The 23,911-nt window shown below is 36.2% G+C and overlaps 1 protein-coding gene and 1 long non-coding RNA gene across 44 annotated transcripts in view; one reads left to right on the plus strand and one right to left on the minus strand.

The window, feature by feature from the left end:
* ANKS1B (ankyrin repeat and sterile alpha motif domain containing 1B) overlaps positions 1–23,911 on the minus strand; it is a 1,029,975-nt gene that overhangs the window by 494,612 nt on the left and 511,452 nt on the right. The window lies entirely within an intron of this gene.
* The window catches only part of LOC139080282 (uncharacterized), a 41,249-nt gene continuing 21,710 nt past the window's right edge, over positions 4,373–23,911 (plus strand). The window contains exons 1-3 of one of the 3 annotated variants that reach the window (XR_011534661.1): positions 4,373–4,440; positions 7,586–7,673; positions 8,071–8,272. This is a non-coding gene — a long non-coding RNA (uncharacterized lncRNA). Of the gene's footprint in view, positions 4,834–7,585; positions 7,674–8,070; positions 8,273–23,911 lie in introns of all 3 variants that reach the window. The other 2 variants (XR_011534660.1, XR_011534662.1) reach the window with 2 other exon arrangements.

Genomic DNA, 23,911 nt, shown 5'->3' on the forward strand with positions numbered 1-23,911 from the left:
AGTAATGGAGACCTTATTTCTTCTTAAAATAGTGAATACCTTTAATGGAAGGCTACACAACTGGTAAAACACCCTCCCCTGTTGAATTAAAATCTATTTCTCTTTAACTTCTATTTAGCAGAAATTGAACCACACTTTGGAGGACTCATTTAAATTTTCTGTAACATTTGGACTACACACAAACATTTTCTGGAGCCATAATTTAGATTTTAGACCCATAATTTAGATTTTTGGAAGGCATGGTTGGGGCAAGGCAGGAAGAACAAGTGGTTTTAGTCTTGTGCTCCAATACAGAATTTCCCAAAGTCCTTCACCAACAGTTATTGAGTTTTCATGTGGAGCTGTCCATAAAATGGTTCTTTAATTTCCATTCTGCTATTGTTTCTTGTGTATTGCTCCCTCAATGATCACAAGTGCTAGTGAAGGTTGCTACCTCAAACATAATCTAGCCCAACCTTTTTATTTAACTCTAGTGGAAGGCAAGTTCTCAAGAGGCTAATTCTTAACCAAGGTTACATAGCCAATTTATTGCGGAGCTGAGACTAGAGAATCCATGTCTCTCAATCACTGGTTCAGTATGCTTTGCAGTGGTGGAACCCTGAGACTAGCAGTTCAAACAGCTCAGCATCAACTAAACCTTGCTCTCTGCAACCTAGTCCACTTTCTGCTGGCAGTTTATTAAACAAATGATTGAATAAACAAATGATTGAATAAACGAATGATTGTGGCTTGTTTAACATATATGCGCATGAAGGTGACTAATTTGTTTCATATTAACTTTTAAAAACACATTTAAATATTATCATTCTATAGAAAAGTATAGAGAATAAGAATCAATATGGTCACCGCATAGCTTTATGAATTTGCTTCAGATTAGTAAGACATAACATATTACAGATACATTTGAAGCTCCCTGTACATCACTCTCTAATATATTTCTCCTACCTCCATCCCTAAATTTCTTGTTTGTCATTTTCCTCAGACTGGATTGGTGAGGAGTTTCAAAATGGGCTTTATGTTTTAAGCAAACATCGTAAAATAATATTTTACTATACTGAATAGGGGCTACACAGGTGTTTGTCCTTAAATTTCCATTTAGGCACAGGTTTTGGCTCTATTTTACATGTCATCATCACTTTGTCTATTTCTGCATCAATTCACATCACATTAATTACTATAGTCTCATGATAACATTTGGTATCTGGCAAGGCAAATCCTCCCATATTTTTTAAAATCAGTTTGACTTATTTTGGTTCTTTGTTCTTCATTAACTTTAGTATATGCTTGTCAAGTCCTATGAAAAACTCTTGTTGAAATACTGCAGTGGCTTTAGAGTTTAAATTGAGAGATAAATGCCATCTCTACGTTGGTGAGTAAGCCCATTTTGGATATGGTCTATTGCTTCATTTATTCACATCTTTAAAAAATGTTTTGTAGGTTTTTTTCACGAAGGTCTTTCATATTTTTTATTATATTTATGCCCAGGTAATTTATAGATCTGTTGCTATTATGAAGGAAGGGCATATCATATATAATATGAGATGGATATACAGGAATGCCATTGGTTTTTGTATATCAATCTTATATATAGCAACTTTGCTAAACTCCTTGTTTGTTGTTTCTTTTAGATATTCTATGGATACAACCTTATAGACAACATGTAATTTCAGTTTGTGTCTTCCTTTTCAACCATTATGCCTCTTGTTTCTTCTTATCCGATTGCATTGGCCAGAACTCCAGCATTTTTTAGTATAAGTGGTGATACATATTTGCTGTACATTTTACATAGATAATTTTATCAGTTTAAACTCCTTATCTTCAATTCATAGCTTATCAACGGTTTATTTTTTAATCTTATGAGTGTGGAATTTTATCAAATGCATTATAAGTACCTACTGAGATAATTACATAGCTTTTCTCCTTTAATCTTTTGATACTAATAGTTTTCCACATGTTGAAACATTCTTGTATTCCTATGAGAACAACCAGTTAATTGTTTTTATTTTTTAAATTTTTTTAAAAGATTTTATTTTTTTCCTTTTTCTTCCAAAAGCCCCCCGGTACATAGTTGTATATTCTTCATTGTGGGTCCTTCTAGTTGTAGCATGTGGGACGCTGCCTCAGCGTGGTTTGATGAGCAGTGCCATGTCCGCGCCCAGGATTCGAACCGACAAAACACTGGGCCGCCTGCAGCAGAGCACGCGAATTTAACGATTCGGCCACGGGGCCAGCCCCCAACCAGCTAATTTTTATGGCCCTATGAATTCTGGTATTATCAGCTGGAAGTCTTGGTTGGGACAGGATTTTCAAAGTAAAACCCACAACGTATGAATATTGCCATTAGAGATGAAGTGGTACATCTTAATGTAGGCGTTTGTGTGTACATATGGATACACATAAATTTACGTAAACACATATATCTAGTCACTTACACATAAATAAATACATACATTCACATTTACACACATACATATAGAGCAGAATATAGAGAAAGGTACTTATACTTTGTCCATTTTATTTCACGACAATCACTAAAATTCTCATTGTTAGTAACATTGAATTCTAACAAGCATTTATAATAACCATATATTATAATGTGTAGCCATGAGAAAAAAAGTGAAGATCTACAGAGTTTTAAATAAGCAATATTATGAACAACATTCATTTTGGCTAAACATCATAATGCCCTCTTAGGAATATTACTGAAAATTTTTAAAGCTCATTTTCTCTTTAGCCATCATGAGTTTAGAGTGAAGTGGCAATGTAGGGAGGAAAAAAAAAAACCTACCATAAATGCATTTGAAAGTTTTTTTATGTGGATCTACATAGTGTTGCTAGGGAACATGGATTCTTAGCATTTGAAAACCTAGAAAACCAAGCCTCTTACCTCTTTTGGCCATGATTTCTATGTCAGGAATCTGATTTAAGATAGTTTGGAAATGAGTTATCTTCAAAATATTTGGATATTTACGTTTTATCATCAACCTTCCTAAAGAAATAATTATATGTGTTCATCTAATGCTTCGAAAAAGGAGAATATACAATCTATTATCTTTCATTATTGGGATGCCATATAGCTATGAAATATCAGAATAGTGGTTAAGAGTATTGTGATGGTTAATTTTATGTGATAACTTGACTGGGCCATAGGTTGCCCAGATATTCGATCAAACATTACCCTGGGTGTTTGTGTGAGGATGTTTTGGATGAGATTAACATTTATATTGGTAGACTGAGTAAAGCAGGTTGCCTTCTGTAATGTGGGTGTGCCTCATCCAAACAACTGAAGGCCTGAATAGAACAAAAAGGCTGACCCACCCTCTAGTAGGGAGAATTCTTCCTGCCTAAATGCCTTCAGACTGGGACATCAGCTCTGTTCCTGCCTTCAGACTGGAACTGAAACATCCATTCTTCCTGGGTCTCGAGCCTGCCAGCCTTTGGACAGGAACTACATCATTGACTCTCCTAGTTCCCAGGCCTTCAGATTTGGACTAGAACTAAGCCATTCATTCTCCTGGGTCTCAAGCTTGCCAACTCACCCTGCAGATCTTGGGACTCATTTGCCTCCAGAATTGTGTGGGCCAATTACTTACAATAAATTACTTTCTTTGTCTATATATGTGCATCACATTAGTTCTGTTTCTCTGGAGAACCCTGAGTAATACAAGTATAAACTCTGTAGTCAGATTACCTAGGTTTGAATCACAGCTCTGTCACTTATTGCCTATGTGACTCTCAGCAAGTTTCTTAAAATCTCTGCTTCAGTTTCTTCATCTTTAAAAAAGGAAAAATAATAGCACCTATCTAACGGAGCTCTGTGAGAATTAAATGTTATTACATTTAAGACACTTAGAAGAATGCCTGACCCATAGTAAGTGTTCAATAAACATTATCTACTAATAGTGTTGTGATTATGGTGACGGCTGTCATTTATCTATCAGAAAATATATTTTCAGACAGCACGATTACAAATTCCATCCTTTCTTGGCTCTTACTACTTCTTAAACAAACATAAATTACTCTTGCCAATGTTAAGAGATAAATAGCCCAGTGAGGAATTTACAATACCCTGCTAAATGGGCTTCCTATAACATTGCCAGGAACCCCAGAAAATAGAAAAAAAAATATACAAAACCAGAAAGAATCAACTGTAGACTATGTGGGTAAGTAGAGGCATCCATGGAGTTAAAGAGAAAGGGTAACTCTGGAATAAATGGGGCCACTAGACATATCTCTTAAATGTGTTCATATCAAAAAAAAGGGCATACATATGAAGGTATAAAGTATGTATATTTTCCTAAGCTTCATAAAAACTTCTGGGTATGGAGAGAGATTGATGTCACAGTCAGACATCAGAACAGAAGTAAACACCAGTGGAATTTAGAACTGGAAGTAAAGAACAATTCTGTATGCAAATTGAAACTGCCAGGGGGAACCTAGGTAGGTGGAATATAATTACTCAAACCAGAAAGTGCTCAGGGTGCTGGACTAATAATCTGCCCACATTTTCAAGAAGTGCCAGGCATTTTTGAATGGTCAAAATGTTCAGAAGCTTTTCATTAGATTTTATAATCATAAAATATTTTAAAAGTATATGCAATATACAAGTAAGAACCATACCAAAAATAAGAGTAGTTGACAGAGGAAGAGAAACATGGTACTTTCTATTGTTATATAAATTTCATCTTTTTATAATGTTCAAGAGGCTTATACTTAAATAGAATGACAGAAATGAATGATTCCCTTCCTCATGGGTGCAAATTTTTGAGCATTATTTTTTCTTCAAAGCAAGCTACACTATTCCACTCCACATTGAAAGAGAAAATGAAAAAGGTATGATAATGAGTTTTATTAGAGAGCATACTTGAAGCATTTGGTGGAATTTTGACAATGGCATCAAAATAAAGCACAGGAGAGATTCCTACAGTTTTCTAGGCAGAAGGCTATCTGGCTTAAATGAGCCATTTTTTGAGCCATTAGGTCTGCCCTTCTGTAATGAATGCATCTTTTTGCACCAAGGGCTATCTGTTAGGGCCAGGAGGTAGGAGTCTTAATCTTCAAAGAAGTAATGTCAGAAATGTAAGCTAATAACAAAAGACATTGGTAACATCTAGGAACTTACAGGCAGTGGACAACATCATACCTTTCATTTTATAATGTGAAGCTGTTCACTCTTATTACCTGCTGTTCTCAAATGATGAGTTGGTAACAAGAACCCCTATATGGTACCTGCATAGACAGTGGTGACATAAATGTTTGCTTGTTTCAAACTGTCACGTTTTAGATCAGTCTGTTCCAAGTTACAGTGCGAACAGTAAGTCAGCTTGTCTGACTTTTCATGAGGTGCTATTCCGAAATGACTACATAGACCAAATTTATATTCATCTAACCTTCACCAAGGAGCCTTTCTATCTTTTATTAACATTGAATAAACTAACACATTATACAACACACAGAAGAATAAAGATTAACCTAATGAATGAATGGATAGGTAAATATTTTTATCACAGACAGGTCAAGGGTACGTGTATTTAGGAGCCTCCACAAGACTGTTTTTGGCTTCTATGTAATTGGACAGGCCTATAACATTAATTTTGGATCTCAACCTACCCATAGGGAGTAAACCTAAAGTTTTTGCAAAGTATCCTCATCTACTTTTACCTCTTCATGTCTTGCTATTCCCTGCTATGAGCACCGTATGATCCAACCATATCAAATGATTTACAGTGCCCTGAATGCACTCAACTATCGCCATGTTTACACCTGACTTCTCCTCGGCTTGGGTTACTCTTCCTCTATACTATCTACCCAGAAGAGTTTACTTATCCTTTAAGATTCAACTTAAGTGTTAGCTCACCTATATAACCTCTATTAACCTCTGGACAGAGTCAATCATCTCCATTAGCCTTACCTACTTCTATTATAGCAAGTGTCACTGTACTGTGATTACTTATTTACCTCCACTAGATAGGAGCTCCTTGAATGAAAAATACATAACCCCTATGAGTAATTAATCTTTGCATGACATTCACGTAGCCATATTCCTTTTCTGACTATCATTTCACTATCAAGAGTTGAATTTAATGGCCAAGGATTTTCATTTCTTGCAACTCTACTCCTTCCACCAGCATGGATTCCTGACATTGTTTCTTCCTAACCCTAACAGGAGCTCAAATCCAACACTGACTTGCATGTGTCTCAGCCATGAAGTATGTTGAGTAGAGCTATGTTTTGCTTTCATGTTTTATTTAAACATGCTACTTGCTTTATTTTTAACTTTAATGAATGACACTTGCATTATTTGTCACATTTGGACTAAATAAATTATCTCATTTTGTCTGGCCGAGCTAAACATTAAGGCAACTTATTAAAGCTGTGGAGATAAATTTTCTTTTTAGTACGAGTGACATGGAATGAGGAGAACAGGAACTCTGCAGAAAGTGAGCTATTGACTGTCTCTCTACAAAAGCAGAAGTTAAAGTGTGGGTAAGAAGTGGGAATGAAGGCTTCAAAGAATAGGTTGCAAAAGCAGTGAACTGGAAGCAAGTGATTTAGATCCTTATCTTGCTTTGCCTCTAACTTCCTGTATAACCTTTTTTTTCTCTTTGGGCCCCATTTTCCTCATTTGTTAAGTGAGGGGATTGCACCTGTCTTTTGTGTACTACCGGTACAATTTTTGCAACATGTACACACAACTAGATTAGTATTTGCTTAATTAAAAAATTCATGTTTTTATCTTTATGTCACCACTATAAATGATGTTAAGCAATAAAATTTACATAATCACAGATTTAATGAGATAGTTTTAAATTTTTCAATGCACATTAAATACACGGACATTAACATTTTTTAAAGTCCATCCATATACACTGAGAATAACAACAGCTAATGTTTATTTAAAGCTTACTGTGTGCTAGGTGCTATTCTAAGCTCTATATTTGCATTAACTCATACAATCTTCACAATATCCATTTTAATCCTGATTTTACAGACAGGAAATTGTGGCACAGAGAGGTTAATAACTTGTCCAAAGTCAGGCAGCCTGTAAGTGGCAGAATCAGGATTCAAACTCAGGCAGTCTGTAGCCCTACTTGGGAAACAACAGATTAGAAGACATCTATAGTCCTTTCCAGGACCGTGCCTCTCGGATTTTGCTTTTCTCTGGAGCATACTCTTCTGAGTTCCTAAGAGTGTACTCAGGTATCTACTTAGCTTAATAAGTTCCTTTCAAATAGAGTCTATGTTAGACTGTGTTTGACTTTTAACCTTTTCATTATCTTTTATCTCCTCACAATTACACGAAATTGTTCACTTAGCCAGTTATGCACAAATGCAAAATCAAATTTTCTTGCATTCCCAGAAATCATTTTATCTAACATTTCTGTAAGAAACATTCATTCTTGACTGTGAAGAAGCTGTATAAAGTTACTTTTTCCCAAGGGAATCAGTCTGTCCCTGAAATTTAAGAACTTATTAACCAGCATTTGATATTCTTGAAAGAAATAGCATGCACAGAAATTCAGAGTTGGAAGGAGCTTAGATATTATCTGATCCCAATACCAAGCAGTAACATATCCCTTCTCAGCCTCCCTGAATGCTGGACATTCAGCTTTTGGAGAAAGGTTTCCAGTAGAAGATCACACTATCACCACCACTGAATGTTTCATTCACTGGTAAGTATACTCCATTCCCTTTATGAAATCAGATATGCCTTTTTTTGTATTTCTAAGTGCCACTAATTGATTTTGATGTGTTATTTTCAAGAAAAATAGAAATTCGTTTTCTTTTTCCAAAATCTGTGTATACTTATATAACATATGATCATTTTTAGTAAAATTAACATATTTCCATACTATAGGACAATTTAGAAAAGCATAAAAATTACAAATCAGATACCATTTCAGGGATCAGAACTGTTGCTAATATTTTGGTATTATTTTCTTCTCAACGTGAATGTGTATGCATGTGCTAGTATTTTGCACATATCTGTTTTAAACTAACTTGAGATTATTTATATTCTCATATTTTCTGAGTGCAGTAAGGCTCCTTCTGATACTCTATTACATACAGATAAATCAATTTTCACCAATATTTTGGAAAAATAGACATCAATAAGGTAAGGGCTTCCACTTACAGACAAGAGACCAAATCTGACCTCCTGCCTAAAATAAGAAGAACAAGAAAAAAAGCAGAATATATGAAATGATGGTTTGCAAGACACTGGACATGAGGAGATGAAGGACAGAAATCTCTGAGAGAGCAAACAAACAAGGTGAGTCCTATGATTGACCAATTTACTGCCTTGAAAGAGTTTCCAGGCTGCAGTGCAAGGAAAGGTAACCCAGGCAGAGTTGTAGACTCTGGAGTTGAGGAGATGGAGCTGAGAGCCTGGGAAGACCAAGGCGACTAGAGTTGTCAGGACAGAGTACATAAAGGAGAGAGCTGCACAGAGACAAAACTTCAAAGATCTATAGAGGGACTACTTCAAGTATTACCTGAGCAACGATCAACGCGGGTATGTGAGGAAATGAACCAATGCTGGGAAAAGAACCACCTGAAAGAATTTATGGTAAGAGACCCCATTGCTCACACAGAGCCAGGAATAGTGCTCTTCCCATCAGCTAGACTAGAATTAAGAAGAGTACACACGAAGGATCTTGCTTAGTAGTAGAGAGTAATTAGCCTTAGATTTAGCACTGCTGTGATCTGGCCTAACATGAAAAGTAAGAGCCAAAATGATCAAACTGTTTCCAATTAATTTAACTGCACCCTAGAAAGAGCTCAAGAATATTTATAAGAATAGAAAAATACCCAGCATCAAACAAAGTAAAATTCACAGTGTCTGGCATCTGATAAAAAAATTACTAGGCATAAAAACAAGTGGGAAATATGACACAATGAGGAGATAAATTAATCAATTAAAACTGATGCAAACTGGTGCAGTCACTACGGAAAACAGTATGGAGAGTTCTCAAAAAACTAAAAATAGAAATACTGTATGATCCAGCTATCCCACCTCTGGGTATTTATCAAAAAAACCTGAAATCAACAATTTAAAGAGATTCATGCACCCCTATGTTCATCACAGCATTATTTACAATAGACAAGATGTGGAAGCAACCCAAGTGCCCATCAATGGATGAATGTATAAAGAAGATGTGGTGTGTATATATACAGTGGAATACTACTTAGCCATAAAAAAGACAAAACCATGCCATTTCAACAACAGGGATGGACCTTGAGGGTATTATGCTAAGGAAAATAAGCTAGATAAAGACAAACACCATATGATTTCACTAATATATGGAAGATAAACAAACACATGCATAAGGAAACCAGATTAGTTGTTACCAAAGGAAGGTGGTGGGGGGAGGGCAAGAGGAGTAAAGGGGCACATATTTATGGTGATGGATAAAAAACTAGACTATTGGTGGTGAACACAATGCAGTCTATAGAGAAACCGATATATAATGATGTACACCTGAAATTTATCCAATGTTATAAGAAAATACGATCTTAATAAAATAATTTTTTTAAAAAGCTGACCCAGAACTGACAGACATTAGAATTAGCAGATGAGGAGATTAAAATATTAAAACACACATTAAAACTATATTCCGTACATTTAAAAAGTTAATAGAAACCTGGAAGATACACAAAGACATGATACAAGCTTCTAGAGATAAAATTCAAAGTCTGAGATGAAAAATACATTGGATAGGATAAAGGGACAGTTAGATATTGCAGAAGAAAACATTAGCAAACTTGAAGACATAGCCAGTGAAATTACCCAAAATAAAACATGGAAAGGACAGAAAAAATATTTGAAGAAATAACGATTAAAATTTTTCCAAATTTGATGAAAGCTATTATTTTTTCATTTAACATTATGTTGCCAAAATTTTTCTTGGTCTCTATAGGTCATGTGAAAACATGATTCCTAAAAACTATAAAACATTCTCTTGTACAAATTTTATGATTTATCTAGCCCTTTAATTATTCTTGCTAATTTTTATTTATTATAATTTTTCATTATTATAAATAACCCTAGAATTAACCTTTTATCCACAAATATTGATTTGCATTTGATCCTTGAGATATATTCCCTGAAATGGATTTACTGGGTAAAAGGATCTGCATACATGAAATGTTAGGTTCTTAACATCTGCTTTTAAGCTATTTTTCAGAAAAATTATATATAGATAGTATAGATAGTATATTTTATATTGTACCACATTCTAGTCAATAGATGTCATTATAAAGAAAAAAGGTATCAGTGAAAAGAGGGAGAGAAATTTAGTTACTTTTATAGGTGAAAAATACAAGCCCTTTAAAATCTGCATTTCTTGTATTTTGAATAGTTTAAATATTTTTCATGGTCATTGCAAATGCCAGTTCATGCCCTTAGGCCACTTTTCTATTAGTTTTGAGTATTTTTCTTAGATCAATTTGTATGAACTCTTTATATCTTAAGGATACAGCTCTTTATCATATTTGCGATAAACATTTTTCAAAAGTTGGCCAAAGCTTCTATGTATACTTCACATGATGTAATTTCCAGGGCTATCACCATCTTCTAAACGCATTCACATTTACCATTGTTCCTAAGTCCTAAACTTATGCTTATTTCTCCCTTAAATTGGTATTGGTATTTTGGTTGTAGAATATGAACTTAAGAATCAAGGTGCTTAGTCCTTTCATTTATGACAGAATCCTGTTCTACTTAATCTCTCAGTTTATCTTATCTAACAAGTCTCTTTTGCCTCGTAAGAGAATTAAAATAGTTAAGATTCAATCCAATGGCTAATGAGTAGGGAAAAACCTGTGGTATGACTTGGAAGAAAATTTTCCTTCACCAGGAGTTAGCTTGGTGCTATTCTTGGAAGAGTTAATGCCTGATTTCTAAAATATGTCTATTAGGAATCTAATCAAATGATGCTAGATTTACTCTATACATATATCCGGTAAATAATGGTAAAGGAAAGATTCCTGGCCCGAGTCCAGGAAACACAGTTTAGTTGTGGCTCTGCCACCTCTCCAGAACTCTGTTTCCTTCCCCGCTATAAAATGAAAGTCAAGCTGGATGACCTTTAGGATTCATTCCAGCTCTGAAATTCTACAACTTGTGATTGTTTTCTAAAACAGATTGTATCCTCCCTAAAGAATCATCTTCTGAGATTGCCTGCATTTATTTTAGAAAGATTGGGGGTGGGGAAGGATCAATTTTTAATGGCTGCAGATGTTTTACAGATGTGAAAGATACATGGCTTGTACTGATAGCTGGGTTTGAAAACTTGAGCAAATAAATGCACGGTTAGAAGTTTCCAGCATTCATATGGTGAATCTGTTTGGTCTTTCATGCTTCAAGAAGCTAATAGAAACTGATGCCTCCTTTGAAGCCAGTGGAAGCTCTAGAGTCAGCTAAAGCATGTGCCAGCTTATTACTAATAGAAAAATCGGGTCAATTTTCATCCCATCAGTGCAAAATTAATCAAACAAGGCTATTTTTAAACAGCATGTAAACTATTTAATACTTAGGGTCTAGGTTATGTGCATAATTTGGGGGAATGTTAAATGTATGACTTTGATTTCAAATACATTATTTTTATGCATTTGAATGGTTATTTAAACAATGTATTGATGGATCCAGTGGATATTGCTGGGGAAAAAAGAGCTTTGTAATCACTTAACCTTCTTCTAAATAATAAAATACTATAATTCCACTTTCATAAATTTTATAATTATAATTAAATTATAATCATGTATATCCTTGTGTTTGTGACAATAATGGCTTATATTGTAAGACATAAAATGGTTTTATAGCATGTTCATTGCTTCCTGGAATGAATCTGAAATCTCTGGATTTACTTAACTTCCTGAAGAAAGAGACAATACTATAATATGAAGCTAGATATTACTGAAAAAGTCAACTAGTAGCAGTAAATGTCAAAATTCACCTTAAAATGGCATCTCTAATTATAAATTGACACTAGCAGAGCATTGGCAGTTTCCATGATAGTACATGAATTCACAAGCTCCTGCAGCTGCCAGCCAAATCCCCAGTTTCTCTCCTACATTTGCTTTTCATTTATGACATTTGATCAGTCAACAGTAAGAACGCTGGTGTTCTCATAAGCCACCCTGCAGTTTAAAATCCTGACTACTGCATGTTCTTCTGAAAGTGAGGCGGGGAGAGCAGCAAGTCTTTCAGAATGAGATCTGCACTTATCAATCACAGCAGCAGCAGCTGGGAAATTGGCCTTTGCGGTGGTGAAGCTGGTTCGTTCACTGGAAAAGGAAAAGCTGCTTCTGATTAAAATGGAGGCAAAACAATTCAGGCAGCTGGAGAGGCTTCTGAAAACTGGAAAGATTGGATTTCCAGGGTTTGGGCAATGAACCAGAGAGAACTTAAGTTTATGAAAAGCAGACAGGAGAACAGCTTCAGGTTAGTTACAAAAATGGAATCTGGGGAGCTCTCAAACAGAGAAAATCATACAGGCTGAATCATGGTAGGGGAGGGAATGGAAGAAAGCCTGACTCTGAGAGCCATGTTGATAGAGAAATAAAGGCAGCAAAGATAAAACTCCGGCCTCTAGCACAACCTCACAAAAAGCCTGCCTGGATGTGTTCACAGCTGGGTAAGCCCTGTGGCACCACTAAATAGTCCCCCTTTCCACTGAGTTACTTCAGCTACTTGTCCCTCCCCTGAACCTCTCACAAGAAATCCCTTCCCCCAGCGTCCTTTATAGTTTTGTCACCCAAACTGTGGTCTGAGGACCAGCAGCATCGGCATCTCCTGATGGATTCTGCGTTAGAAATGCAGAATCCTGGCCCCAAATCAGATCTACTGAAATAGAATACCGCTTTTCCAAGATCTGCAGGTGATTTATACGCACATTAAAGTTGAGAAGCACTGCTCTACAACACACACAATGTGCTGTCTGAGAAACTTTACTATTGCATATAAAGATGGCATAAAGATTATAAGTATCCATCATTTATTCATTCTTTCAACAGATAGCCATTAAGTACAACGAGTATCCTACAGGCCCTATTTTCAAGGAGCTAGCACTTAGCAACCATTTACTGAACACTGTTCTGGGCTCTGCATTGTGTGTGGTATGTGGGTTACAAAGATAAATAAGACATTGTCCCTTCCCTTAATGAAGTCATAGACATACAAGGAAATGGTTAATGCAAAAGAAGTGTTTCAGTTTTAATGATAAAAATAAAATATGCATGTGGCACTGGGGTTACAAAAGGAGTGGTGGGTGCATGTGAAGAAGATAATAATTAACTTTGATAGAAATGGATAGGCTTTTATAAAGGAGTTGATATTGAGCTGAATCTTGGAAAAAATAATGTTTATTTTTTTCCTTTTTTCCAATGGACCATGGGGCACCGAAGGCAGGAGGATGGTAAGAGTAGAGGGAAGGGTGTACAAGGCAGAAGTAACAACTGAAACAAAGGGTTAAGGGCAAGAAACAGGTTGGCCTATTCAGATAGTTTAAAGTAGCTCCATATAGCTATATTATAGGTTTTGAGGAGGGTGGATTGGGGTCTAGTGGTCAGAGAAAAGGCTGAGGAGCTTGAAAGGGGCCATATTTAGAGGGTCTTGTAGACTAATAACTCTGAGATTGGTCCTACAGAGCAGCAATATAGGAAGTCACTGAAGGGTTTTAAGTTAGGCAATAATAGGATCATATTTGTGTTTTAGAAACATTACTCTGGAGGATGTTTGGGGAATGTGATTAGCCAACTTGGCTGTAGCATAAAGTGCATGGAGAAAAGTAATGGCAGATACGGCTAGAAATGCAACTTGACTCCAGATCATAGAAAATACTGACTGCCATGTTTGCTGCTTAGTAGGCAGTGGGGACCACTGAAAATTTCTAAGCAGGAGAATGATTCAGACAGAGAAGAGACTAAAGGCAGAAGGCCAGTTAGAAGTTTATTGCGATAATTTAGGCAAGAGGTAATAAGAACCTGATGACTCCAAGAATAGAAATTAAGGAATAGATTCAAGAAGCAGGTGCATAATTATAAGCAGAGTTTCATTACTCATTTTAGGATGGCACAATTTTATACATAAATCAGATCTTTATAAATGTCTCCATTTTCACATCTTAATATAGCCTTTATTTCTGCCCTGATCACTGGGCGAGATGTTCTTAAAGTTCTTTGGGTGACCAAACACAACGCTCTTGTGGATTTAGCTCCAGGTCTATAGCTCAGCTCTAAATGGAAACTGCACGCCCCAAAGTCACCCAAACTCAGAATGGGAATCTTGTTATAGAACTGTTCTCTATTTGCCTCTTTCCATTGTTTCCCAGCCCTGAACATGTTTCTAGGGAGGCTTCTTGGTTATTCCTTACTCACCTTCAAGAAAATGGCCTTCCTTTTCTCATTTCCAGTCCTTTTCTACTTCCACTGTTTTACTCACACATAGAACCACCGATTTCACCAGCTGGCAGGAAAATCAAAGTCACATTTCTGGTGCTCACTTTCTTTAAAACAACCAGTGTGAGAAGGGTGGTACAACTTGATCACATTTCATATACCTCAACCACTTCCAGACTTAGTCTTCGGGTGATTTGGGGTTATGGAGCTTTATTGCTGGTGTTAGATTATTCTGAATTCCTTCAGAAAGTTTTTCTAAGTGTTTCAGTTTCACAATATAGAATATTTATAATCTGGGTCAAGAATCATGCCTGGCCTAACTTCCAAAATATAGAACTCCAAACGGCCATTTTCTCCTCTAAAAAATACATGTGTATTTAAAAAAAGGTAGGAAGGAGCACTGTATTCTATTTCCTGTCTATCCGTTTTCCCCATGTGAGAATTTGCTTTCTGGCCTGATGGCTCTGTTCTTTCTAATTCAAGACCCAACAGGCTTAGAGAGTGATTAGAAACACTCATGCTGTAATATTAACACTTACAAAATCCCACTTTTCTTATCTGAGCTTTTCATTTTTGTTAAGATGCTTAGCTAGAATGGAAGCTGCCCACACAATTCTTGTATGAAAATTACACTTGCTCAATAATATTCATATCTCCACCCACTTTTGAGTAGAACAGAACAAGCATTAAGATCTGTATGTACACATTTGCATGCAAATATACCATACACAAATTCAGGTTTGCATGCCCAATTTCAAATGCATAACACCATAGAACCACAGAAATTGCATGTCCAATTTCAAGTGCATAAGCACATTAGAAAAGCAAAAAATCTCGATGTCCAGACATTTTCCTCCCCAGATGCTATTTTTTTTCCCTAAAAAGGAAAGATAACAAGAACCTTAATTTGTGTAGTATCTTTTTGCATCCTCCTTTCTCTACAAGAAATAGGAGTGGGTTGTTTTATGGGCAACTTAAAAAAGGCACCAATCCTTTCTTCCTGAACTTATAGATCATAGTCATGGTGTCTCAGGAGATTGGTTCTTCAGGGAAATTCTAGAATGAAGTAAAATTTGTCAAATAGTCTCTCTTTTATGATAGTCTTTCCATCTCTTAAAGTTACCCCAATTCCTTGCCAGCCCAATAGCTTAGAGACCTCTCTTGGTCTGACTATTCTCTCCATTCCCCATCACATAGTATGAAATGTTTCAGATCCCAAAAAACCAGGCTTGCACAATCCTGTTTAGTCCTCACAATGGTCTTGTAATTTTGTAAGCTAATAGAGCAGATATTGTCAGGCCCATTTTGGTGAACACTATTTTTCACTTCTAGGAGTTCTAATTCCTTTTTACTATTTACCTCTTATAGTTTATTTATTCCTGTTTTTGATTAATAATTTCTTGCTTTTTCTAAATGAAATTTATCTCTTCAAGCTTTTAAAAATATCTGTTAGAATGTTACAGGAAATTAATTTACCTGAAATGAATGAGGGTTTGATTGTTGATTTGTTGTCTATACTTCTTAGTTTTATATTTCTTTATGTAGTTTTGAATTTTGGCTTTCAGGTACCCATTTTCCCAACCGCTACTTTGCCCCTGATCCTGGCTTTTAGTAATCAGCTTGGATCCCATCTCCAGTTTTGCATAGAACACCACTAGTCCCTCTGCCATATAGAAACTGAGATACTGAATCAGAGTCTAACAGTCCCTAGGACGCAAGCCTGTGTACGACTTGGAGTTCCATCCCATTTCTGGTCCACTGAAATGTTCCTCTGGTTTTTTAACTCAGCCTTACCTTTAGATTTTTAGCCTTACACTTTCTCTCTCGTTGCTGTGTACTGTGAATGTACAGGACCACCTTGACCCGGAGTTTGTGGTACCCCATCTTATAGACAGAAATGGACTAGGGAAGATAGAGCAGCTTGCCTCAAATTGCAAACTTAATCAATAGTACAGTCTGGGCTACAATTCAAGTCTCTCATTTGGCCCTGATAATCAAAATTTATTTTATTTTACAGAGAGCCACTCTCAATGAACTGCTGATCAGCTGTGGTAAAGCAAGAAAGCACATGACTTAGAATCCAAAGACTTGCATTCAAGTTCTGACTCTGTCAATTACTAGTCTCTCTGGGCTTCAGTTTGCATGTTGTAAATAGCAATATTACTAAATACCTTACAGGGTTGTCATGAGATTAGTGCACGTGAGAACTCTTAAAAAATGAAAGGAGAATACAAACGTGGAGAGATTAATAGCTAAAAGATTTGTCTTTTTAAAGATACATAAGTAATATGTGTTTATTTCTGAGCAGTAACACAGGTAAATATGAAGAAAAAAACTTGTAATATAATTAAACTGTGTATCCTTCCAGATTTCTCTTTCTCTTTCTCTCTCTCTCTATATGTATTTTTCAAAGTAGCAACTTAATTGAGCACTTGGCAAAACTTTACCTATACCCATATATATGTGTAATCAATGAAGAAACTCACTCCTCAAGGAATTTTGGGGAACGGTATTAATTCAAAATCAGAGAAAGTAATATTAGGTTGTTTGACAAATGTAGTATTGGTTGTCTTAGCTTAATTTACCACAGTCCTTGCGTTCAGATCTCAGGGACAAAGCTTCCATTTAGATTTAACTCTTTCAACAAACTATTAGTGAGTAGGTCTTCCAGATTTCATTGTTGCAAACTACAGAATCTCTTTTAGCTATTTGGAACACAAATGAGTTTATTCTAGGTATTAAGTAACTCATAGAATGTTTTGGAGGACTAGAGAACCAAGCTTGGAGATTCACAATCAGAAATAAGGCATCAGGGTTAAAGCCAACAGAAATACCCACTACTCACACTACCTGACCATTCTAGAAGAACTACTCAATTGGTGTCACCCATGAGGATCAGTTTAAGCCTAGATTTAAGAGTTTCCATTGGAACTGTTCCAAAAGAACCAGACATCTCTAGCACCATGCTTGTCACATACGGCCGGTGACTTCTCAGTTCCCTCTGCCTCTACATTTGCTCAATGGAACCAAGTTCGAAGTAGAACCTTAGCTTCAAGGGAATCTAGAAGTGAAATTTTTGGGGTTATTTTGGGGAAGGGGGCTGAATGATAGGAAGGTGAGATATAATGGAACTGGAATGGGTAATGAGTAAGGCAATCTGCAGTATCTACCACAGCTTGGTACATAATTTCCGCCATTTTATAGATGAGGAGACAGCCTTAGGTAGATTATGTTCTTTGCTCAGTGATAAACAGTTAGTATAGGAGGAAGGAAGGTTTTCAACCGAGGCAATCCAATCCAATATTTGCCTTCTTAGTTGCAATGATATTTAATGCTTACTTGTTTACATGACTTCTCCCCTAATAGAGTATGAGTTTCTGAGGAAGAAGGATTCTTTCTGGTTCAGAAAGTATTTTTCAGTATTAAATTTCGGGTGCCATTATTCCTTCATTCATTCTACAACTTTTTATTGAATGTTTACCATGTGTCAGGCACTCTTCTAGGGACCTAGGAATATGCGAATGAGCAAAACAGGTATAGTTCCTGATCTCGTGAAGATTAGTGTTTAGTGGCAGAGAGTCGTTAGATAAAAAATTACACATTAATTAAACACAACTTTTAGTACCTGTGATATGACGGAAAGACATATGAGAATAAGAGCACATTTAAGTGGAGGATTCAAGCTAATTTTAGAGGACAGGCAAAGAAAGTTTTCTCAAGGGAAGTGACTTGAATTATAGAGACTTATAAGATGAGCAGGTGTCCACCAGACTAAGGGACAGATTCTAGGCAGAGAGTATTATAGACACTCGGAATAAATAGAGTGTGAGAAGGTGTTGAGGTTGAAAGGAGATTTAGGAATTAAAAGAAGGCCAGTGTGGCTAAAACATAGACAATAAGGAAGAAACTGACTTGGGATAAGGCTAAAGAGGTAGGAACTCATCACATGTTCACTGAATGAATGAATGTGTTGCTGCACCAGTTGGGGGTGGCTGTGAAGACTTCTAAGCTTCCTTTTCACTCAGATTCTGTGATTCCAAAAGAGCCAGCAAATCTCTATATTTTTAAAAAAGGAAAAGTGAGGCCAGAGTGGTTAACTGCCCTAAACTTACTAGAATATATTGGTAGTCTACCTTAACACTATAGGATTAATCACTTTTGTGGACACTGTAGGTTCTACAAAGAGAAAAGCAGAATGGACCCAATTATCTAGTACCTGAAAGTAAAATGGTGAGAAAACAGATTAATTCAGTAATTAATTAATTAAAATTAAGCAGATGGTTCCTTTCTTCTCCTCTTTATATGGGCTTTGAGATAACATTTTGTCTTGAGGAATAAACAAAAATCTTTAGAACTTTGCCTACAGCTCCTTTTCAAAAAATGGGAAATGTGCAAAGTACTTTACATTAAGAATACTACGAATTCTTCCTTAATATATTTTTAATCAAATACCAAAAAAAATTAAATCACTATTTATGCCAAAAGAAAAATGCAATTATATTCCATTTTTTTATGTAGGAAGAATCCTCAAAATTATTCTACCAGTAACTAATACAAGTTTTCAAACTTTTCAAAGATCTACATTATTATATATTTCAAAGTAATGATTAAAATCATATTAATTTACATTTATATCTTTTAAGTCTATATAAATGAATGTTCAAATATATTCAGTGAGCAGGAGCCATATTCAATGAAGAAAATTTTTTTTTGTTTTTTGAGGAAGATTAGCCCTGAGCTAACTGCTGCCAATCCTCCTCTTTTTGCTGAGGAAGACTGGCCCAGAGCTAACATCCATGCCCATCTTCCTCTACTTTATATGTGGGATGCCTACCACAGCATGGCGTGCCAAGGGGTGCCATGTCCGAACCCGGGATCTGAACTGGTGAACCCCGGGCCACCAAAGAGGAAGGTGCAAACTTAACCACTGCGCTACCGGGCCAGCCCCATCAATGAAGAAAATTAAGTAGCCTTCCAGATCCCTCAGGAATAGATCTAATATCTCATGATTCATAATTGTTTTAAAATAGATGGTTTCTCTATTTTTTTGAAGTTTGTTATCATAGACATATATTTGAACCTCAAACACTGTCTTTGACATTCATGAAACTGCCTTATAGTTACTTTTCCTTTTCTCATCTGCTTCTCTCCCAGGGCAATGGATAAAGCATAAGGCCTCCAGTGTAAAGCTAACCCCTTTATCTGTCTTCTGAATCTCTGCCTCCTGCCTACTCTAGGACTTCACTTGATCAATTATCGTTCTCTTCTCAGGATCTGCAAACTTTTCCTCTCAACTAGTTCTTTCCCCTCTCAATTTTCTCTCACATTAAAAATAGACAAAAGCAAACAATAAAATAACCTCTCAAATACATTCCCCTTGATCTGTAATCCTTTTCTTTTTTCTTCACATATAACATTTTTAAAGAGTAGGTGTTTGCTGGCTCCACTTTCTCGCCTCCCTTTCACTGCTCAACTGCACTGTGGCTTTTGCCCCTATGCTCCAATGACACTGCTTCTGAGGAATCACCCGTGACCTCTTAGTTGCCAAACTCAGGCAACTTTTCAGGTCTTTTTCGGTTGACTTCTAGGCAGCATTTGATATTATTAACCAAATACTTCTTGAGGTCGATGGCACTATGAGGAAGAATAAGCCGGGTTTCCAGAATCACCACAAGGAAGGGTGCTCACCTTACACTCAACTGAACTATTATGTATGAAAGAGATAAATTTATGTTGTGTTAAGCCAGTGGGATTTATCATAGCACCTCATATTATTTACCCTGACAAACACATAAATCTTATTAGGCCATTCCTGATCTGGTCTCCCTGATTAGCCTCAACTGTCATCATTCTCCTTATGAACTCTGTGCCCCAGTTACACAAAATATTTCGCATGTATGTATGTATGTATTTGTGTGTGTGCTTACTCATGTTATTCTTAATTTCTTTTTCTCTATTATCGGTTGACAGACTTTTTTTTTAAAGATTGGCCCTGACCTAACATCTGTTGCCAATCTTTTTTTTTTCTTATTCTCCCCAAAGTCTCCCAATACCTAGTTGTATATTCTAGTTGTAGGTCCTTCTGGTTGTGCTATGTGGGACACCACCTCAGCATGGCTTGATGCGCAGTGCTAAGTCTGTGCCCAGGATCTGAATCAGGAAAACCCTGGACTGCTGAAGCAGAGCATGTGAACTTAACCACTCAGCCACGGGGCCAGCCCTGACACACTTATTCTTTTAGCCTGACTTACTGCCTTTGAGAAAGTTACCTGTTCCTGACAAGCGTAGTTACTCCCATTGCACTTCATAGACCCCTTGCTATGGAATGAAACTTTGTCTCCCCAAAATTCATATATTGAAACCTATTCCCCCAATATGATGGTATTCGGAGGTAGGGTCTTTGGGAAGTAGTTAAGGTCATAAGGGAAGAGCCCTCATGAGGGAATTAGTGCCCTTTATTAGAGATCTCAGAGACATCACTCACCCCTTCTGTTATGTGAGGACACAGCAAAAAGATAGCTGTTTTTGAACTAGAATCAGGACCTCACCAGACACCAAATCTGCTGGTGCATTGATCTTGGACTTCCCAGCCTCCAGAACTGTGAGAAATAAATTTGTTTATAAGCTCCCTAGTTTACGGTATATTATTACAGCAGCCTGAGCTGACTTAGACACTCCTCCATTGTAGGACTCATAATATTGTATCATAATTGTTTTCTGTCCCCAGTTGAATGTGTTGAGGCCAGACACCATGTATTTGCAGCAATCTTTCCACTGCCTAGCATTATATCTGCCACTTGATAAGAGGTTCTTAGGTTTGTGGAATATATGAATTATAAGAATTGCAGGTATGCTTTGTTAAATGAGGTTCAAGTGATAAATACTGAACTCCTAAATGAAATTTTATTAGAACATTAGATTCTGGCAAAGAAGAACACACTTATGGTCTTATATTTCATTTTCCTTTAGTTAAACCCTAGCTATTAAAGATTTATAACTTTTTAAAAAATAACATCTTACCTACCACTGGTTTTAAAGATTAGTTTGAGCAACAATTACGTGAACTAAATATATCCTTGGTATCTAATTTTCTTAGAGGTGATTTTCTATGCACAGTAAATTTATCTTTTGCAAATAATATTTGCATATTATCAGTCACATTCTTTGTATTCCAAATGTATTAATATTTTAATTAGCTATAAGCAATAGGAAAGAGATTTATCCAGTCTGCTGTGGAAGTGCTAATATGATTTGAAAAAACAACTAATGGCATTAATTTTGTTGTCAATTTCATATCCTTATAATTACCTCTTAAATAGGCAGCACTTTTCTCATGGTAATCACTGCTGTTTCCAAATGGCTTAAAAAGAAGAAAAGCATTTAAGCTAATTCTTAGAACAGATGAAACTGTTTATTTTGACATTTTTCAGCTGTGGACCATGTCCTTTCCAATTCCAGAAAAGACAACCTGGAAACTCCTGTGTTTAAAACAAGTAATTTTAATAACTTTAGAGGTAATTAAAAATGGAACCACTTTTAGGTGTCAGATAAGATGACGCTAATTCATCTTATCTCAAAGATACTGGCCAGTGACATTGGTTGGGAAACCGTTACACTGTTTCTGTGCCAATGGCTCAATAAAGCAACCTGAAGAGGCAGATGGGCAAGATCCAGGGACCGGAGGAATCACTCTTTTTCTCCCATGCCCTCTCCAAGTTGGATACTTGATAATGGGAGGAAATGTAGGATACCTCTTTTAGGCAAGGTCACATTAACTGGAAGGAATTAAAAACAGTTTAGGAAGTGGGTTGTAGTGTAAGAGATAGTTTAGGGAACAATGGAAAGTGATGTTAGTATAGTTTATGAAGTAGAGGTTCAAGTTGCTAAATATACAAAAAGAGAACAGAAGACTATAAAGATTCTAAACTGTGTCAGAAGGAATTATGGAACTTGAAGAGTATAAAGGACTTTTTAGAGAGATATCATTTTAGCTCAACCCTTTCATTTTAAAGAGGAGGAAACTGACCTTTCAAAAGGTTAAATCACTTGACCCAGGTTGCACAGGGAGTTAGTGAAAATAGTGTCTGTGGTTCCTATGGTGGGGATGGGGAAGAACGTTTAAGGGAAGAAAGGAAGTGGGTCTCTTTTCATTCTGATCCAGAAATGTGAATCCTTTAAAAGGGTAGGCAGACCTTTCTAAAAAACATCTGGCATTACCTGCAGAGCTGAACCAAATCCTGTGGTTGGTACCCATGCTAAGCCAGAAAAATGTGCCTTGTGAAATTTCTTTTTGTGTATGGATAACCTTCATAAAATTAGTTTGTGCTTGTTTTTTTAAATTACTTCACACTTGTCTTAATCGCTCCTGGGTGGAAATGGCCTAAGAGTTACATAGGGTTTGAAAAATTAGGCTGCTGGCATTATTTTGGGGATCATTCTCCTCCCTCGGCTTGGAGAACATTCTTCTGCTACAGACTTGGATACCTCATGCTACATAATTCAATTTTAATGTTTGTTTATGTTCTTAAAATGTTATTAACATGTAATGCTTAAAACAAAAGCATAAATAAGAATGACATAAACATCAAACATTCTGGTGAATTTCTGGAAGGAGAGAACCTGTGCTACGAGAACAGCTTACTCAGACAGGAAACAAGGAAAGACTTCAGAGAAACCATACAGACTTGAGCCCTGACACAAATACTCTTTCTGCAGCTGGCAAAACTGCTTTGTTTGTGATGGGACTATACTATGACCTCCTGTCTTATTTCCATTATCTCTTGTAATCTGTGTTGTGTATAATATAAAAAGATAGATTATCAAGAAATCGAGATATCTTGAGAGGGCACTCCCATCAGGCAAAAGACTCATCTGAGGATAAAAATCACACCATTTACAAAAACCTTACAGAGATCTCACAAATCCACTAATTATGCACTTAAAAGATTAAGCATTCAGAGATTTTTGAGTTGTTCAACCCTCATTGGCAAATATATATTTTTTTGTATATTGGTCCCCTAAACTTTTCCTGTTGCATATGAAAGCTATTTCTTTTAAGAATTTAGTTTTTTTCTAAACATTTTAGTCATAGTCTATTATAGCTATAGGTAAAGCTTCTCAATAATTTTTAAAGGCTTACTTCATGATATATTCATATGAAGAGTAGGTTTGACTTTGTAATTTGCTTCATATTGTAATTCAAATTGTAAATGGACTCCCGCCTCCCAAACAGGGATCTTCCCCTCAGGTCCACCAATGTATACAAATCTGAGCCACATTACCCAAGTCCAGGTTACTTTTCTCCTAACTGGAATCTTTGCTTCTCCGTAGTATAAATCCTAAAAGATACCAGACCAATCTCATGTAAGGCAGCACAGAATGATTCAGTCATTAGAGTCAGATATATATGAGTGAAATGCTGGCTTTTTATCGTGAACTCTGTTTTATTGTAAACTCTTGGATGAATCTCTTATCTCTCTTAAGTCTCAGTTTCCTTATCTGCAAAACTGAG

This window comes from Equus przewalskii, chromosome 29 (assembly GCF_037783145.1).
Source record: "Equus przewalskii isolate Varuska chromosome 29, EquPr2, whole genome shotgun sequence".
NCBI lineage: Eukaryota > Metazoa > Chordata > Mammalia > Perissodactyla > Equidae > Equus > Equus przewalskii.